The sequence below is a fragment of the Penaeus chinensis genome, chromosome 7 (genome assembly GCF_019202785.1).
Source record: "Penaeus chinensis breed Huanghai No. 1 chromosome 7, ASM1920278v2, whole genome shotgun sequence".
Taxonomy (NCBI): domain Eukaryota; kingdom Metazoa; phylum Arthropoda; class Malacostraca; order Decapoda; family Penaeidae; genus Penaeus; species Penaeus chinensis.
The window spans coordinates 16,386,516-16,391,515 of record NC_061825.1 but is presented as its reverse complement, the minus strand read 5'-3'; the positions used below and the strand labels follow the sequence as shown (position 1 = coordinate 16,391,515).

The window sequence follows — 5,000 nt, the reverse complement described above, 5'->3', positions numbered from 1 at the left end:
ATAGGTGATAGTGTTATTTACTTACAAACAAATATATGTTCATATAAAAAAGAACTAATATTACAAATATTACTTTAATTCAATAAAGTAATGCTGAAGTTGTTAAGTGCATCATCTTTCAAGATGAACTTGTATGCACAAAGAATCTCCTCATACAAGATTCCCATATTACAATCACAAGGAAACATAGCTTGAAGTAAACACTTATTCAGTTTCTAGTCTCTATTTCCACAGGAAACATTTACCCTACAGTCAAATGATAAGTTTCCTCTAAGTAGTCAATATTGTCATCTATTTTGAAATCATAAACATAAACATCACATCTTCTAATTTACACTCGAATGCAGTTTTCCTATAAAAATAGAAGAACATCACACAAATACTATACAGTCTAATAAGATATCGTTAAATCAATATTAAGGGTAGCAAGAATACATACTAGTGATCAAGGCCTGCAATCATTTGAAACTTTTGCATCCAAACTTTAGAATCATGATTAAGCAGTTAGATACTTACTTTCAACCATCAGACTTTGGTTTTACTCTAATTTTTAAAACTTTGATAAGATGGGTCATCCCGTCATCCATTTATTTTCTCATAAATATCTGATCCAGCCTTATGATCATTAACATGCCTGAACATCAGAATGATCAAAATCCTTTTCTTAGTATATACCATGCACATATTGCATTCATACTAACCACAAGTCAACTTGTTCTCACAATAAATAATGTGAGTCTATAGAATATTGAATGTATAGTAAACTAGAACATAACATAGTAAACTACAACATAAAAATTCATTACACTACAAAGTAATGAATAGGGCTGAGTCTCAGAACATAATACCAATTAGACTCTTAGAGACACTAACTACAAGGTAAAGATTATAAGTGAAAACATGTTATGTGTATTATAGAAAAAATCACTTACTCATAGTTAAATACACAAATCTTACATATATTCCTAATTCAGGAAACAAACTAATAAATTACATTTTGTTTTTAACTTACGTAGTATAAGTTTCCCTCCCCGTCTTTGAAGAAAATTTCATGAAAAGTATTAAACTTTAAAGATTTTGTTTTCCAAAATTTCAATATCCAAGATAAGAAGCAGGTAATTAGTTCAAAACCTCAATCACAATATTAATTCCAGATGGAATATAATCAGCATGCATATTTACAGGCATTTCATATTTGTTAAAAAGAGTTCCTGCTGACATAAGCCATAGAAAATGTAAATCACTGAAAGTTAGATCCATTAGGGAATACTCTTCTGATTAATGTGTGTCAAATGCATAATTTGGGCAATGAACACCTATATATATATATGTGTGTGCATATGTGTGTGTGTGTGTGTGTATGTGTGTGTGTGTGTATATATATATATATATATATATATATATATATATATATATATATACATATATATATATATGTAAAATGAAGTTGAGCATCTTAATAACTGAATAAATTTTGGAACCATATAAATATTTTTAGAATAATTACTATCAAAAGCAAAATATTAATAACAGGCTATCTGAATGACAGACAAATTGTATTTTAAAACTTAAACTGCCTTAGCACAAAAAAGGAAACAATTATCAATTCCCTTTATATACATCTACAATAGCCCATCAATACAATATAAATATATTAATATTCTTTATATATGTATAAAGAAAAATATTTAAAATATTTTAAAACACAAAGTTTTCCTTGCTAATACTGTCAATGTGTAGGTTTACCATTCCACAAAAGATCCACAAATAAATATACTAGAAAAGTCACTCCTGTGAACTAAAATTACCTATTCTTTTCAAAGAGAGAGAGAGAGAGAGAGAGAGAGAGAGAGAGAGAGAGAGAGAGAGAGAGAGAGAGAGAGAGAGAGAGAGAGAGAGAGAGAGAGAGAGAGAGAGAGAGAGAGAGAAGCTTTTTATTCTTTGCCAGCTGTCCTCATTCACTAGCCATTACCATAAGCATGAGACAAGAGCACATGCACTCGTCTGGCCTTGTGCTAACAAAGGGATCAAACACACATTTAGTCATTAAAAGAATTTTTTCTTTCTTGCTGCTGGTGCTTGATGACCTTTTCATCCTAAATCAAATTGAACAAGCTATTCCTTCTTGAACTCCAAACTTCATCCACATAATGAGTTATATGAGTTTCAGTCTAATGGATCAAATAATTATAACATAGAATTTTGGATGTTTCATCATACTTCGTTTGCATTTTTTTAACAATTCAATATTATTTTGAATACGTTTTCCATGTTTTACAAATGGTTTTTAAAGCACAAGCTTTTAGAATACAAAAAAACTACAAATGCACACAAAAAGACAGGAGGAAAAATTGATGTTTGCTAGCTCTCTCTTACTCTCTCACTCTCCCTTTCCCCTCTTTTCTTTCTCTCTATTCTTTTCCTTTTTTCCCCACTTTTACCAACTTGTTTGTTCGTTTTATTTCTCCCTCTCCCTCCCTTCCTCTATCTCTCTGACTCGTGTTTTTTCTTTCTCCTTGTCTTAATGTTTGGCCAAGAGGAATTAATCCAGTGAGGCAACATATGTTTCATTCAAACCCCTGAACCATAAATACAGGGAGGACAACAGAAAATATATGTGACAGTATATAACAGTCATTCCAATTACCTATTTCCTTATGCAAACAGTGAAATTACTGAAAGTTTAAACCTTATTCTGTTTGATCAAGGATTTAAAGACTAACTGTCCTATAATGTACAGCAGGTTTATAGCACATCCAATCAATTCCTATATGAAAGCTCCCAATGTATCCTTAGATTTCTTTCCATACAAGACATCCATAATTTTGACTACTGCTTTTTTCTTATATCACACATGCAGGAGTCTCCATTTTTATTTTTTCCCTCGTATTCTGTCAGGTCCAGAAATATTTCAAGGAAATCAGTTCAGATTTAATCTTATAAGGTAAGAAATACATGTATGATCTAAAAATCTTAAAATACTATATATCTTTTTCATAACTGACTGACCTGGCTGCAACATATTTGAGGGATGCAACAAAATTAAAGTGTTTTTATCAATCTCTGCTCTCCAAACAAAGTGAAAGGTTACAGTACCTTATAATTTCCCCTATCACACTTAGTCATAAAATTTTAGAAGTCAATTAAGAACTTAATCAAACATTAAAGCAGTTTAAATCAGGAAACTTTCCTTTGATATACTGGGAAATCAAATTCTGTAATAGTAGGGTAATTCTATCATAGCCCTTAAGAAAAAAATACTTTGGCACATTGGAGCAAAGCTGAATCATTACTTCACTGATACATGTCCCAAATACTGATTTCTTTCCCAAACTTTGTAAAATAATCACAATAGTTCAAAAATATATCTACATAATAATTAAGAAAACTTTGTGGGGAAAAAAATCATTTAAACCCTTTTTTTGAATGTTAATTTACTCATCTAATCACCAATTTGCATATGGTAGCATTCAAAAGACCCAGAACACATGAACTTCACTCAATGGAGGTTCAACTACAAATAACAGAAAGGTGAAAATAATAGACAAAGATAATTCTTTTTAACTTAAGAATCTTCTCAATTCATATGAAATTCCAGAAGAAAATTATAAGTATAGGTAAATGATAAAGTTAAAAGCTTTTGATTACCAGGATGATAAATCATATTTTGGAATCCCCTTTAAAAATTAATATCATCTTAAAGTTTACTCCTAATAAATTATATACAAAGGGATGCCTAAGAAAGACACAAATCTTCTCAGTTCATCAGAAAATGGAATACATATCCTGGCCTGTATTCTAGCATATTCAGTCACACATGTATATCAGCTCTTACCACTTGATGACCATTATGCCCAATAAAACTAAATATTTGTAACCATAAGAAAGAATAAGAAGGAATGACTTCAGAGCTGAGAGACATACTATATCAAAGGTTCCAAGTATGACATCCAGAAAAATGCTTCTGACTTTTTAAAAACGGGGAAGTTAGAAACTTAGCAGATGATCATATGAAATACATACTATACACTTTATACTAGAAAAGGAATGTTACTTCAACATCCATTGTTCTGAGAAGATATATGTGATATATATTATAACCGCAACTTTATATCTTGTCTATAAGAGCATTGCCATTAACATATAAGAACAATAAATGGCAAGAATCTCTGCATGAGTAATGGCTCACTACATAAGCCATATTCAACAGTGTACACCACAGGTCTTCTGCATTCCCTAAAAAATCTAGAAATACACAATCAACTGTCAACTGTCTTTAACCAAGTACAGTTAATGAATTGTATCCAACATCTTACATTCTTAAACTGCATTACTTTGAGTGGTTTCAGTTACCTTTATGATCTACAGAGGAAAAACTATCAATGACCTCTAAAACAGCATTTTAATGGATTAGACAGATTTTCTGCCAGACAGCTCATCATATAGATTTGATATTAATCACAAACATGCTGTCAACCTTGGGCATGGGATTAACATAGTCTATTCAAAAGACAGCTTAATGGATGACTGAATGGATCTAAAGCATCACTTCCTATAATGAAAGCCTCATAGACATAAAATGTGAGGATTAATGACCAGTAATTTTTCATCTCAAAGAAAAAGCAAGGATTAAATAACAGCATTATCCAAATTCCAATTCCTAGCCATAGGAGGGCTGGTTTATGACTAACTTTAAGAAGCTGATATTCTATGATGATCAAAGCAATCTCCTCAGAAATTTTCAGAAAAAGTCAGAGAATTCTTAGTTATTTTAGTTCTTATCTCTTGAAAAAAAAATGTAGAGGACTGATCACACTCAAACCAAGGCAAGTTATTTTATATATGTCAGAGATATTGAAACACTGAAGAGAAACCTCTTCTACATCTAACATTGGGAATTGTATTCTACAAAATATCCTGATTCATATAAGAGGTATACTTGACAATAGTAACTTTACCTGCTATTTTTTTCATTTCTTTATTACAGAATTTTGAGTACT

The 5,000-nt window shown here is 30.8% G+C and overlaps 1 protein-coding gene across 1 annotated transcript in view; it reads right to left on the bottom strand.

Moving 5' to 3' along the window:
* LOC125027598 (mucin-1-like) overlaps positions 1–5,000 on the bottom strand; it is a 29,344-nt gene that overhangs the window by 1,251 nt on the left and 23,093 nt on the right. The window lies entirely within an intron of this gene.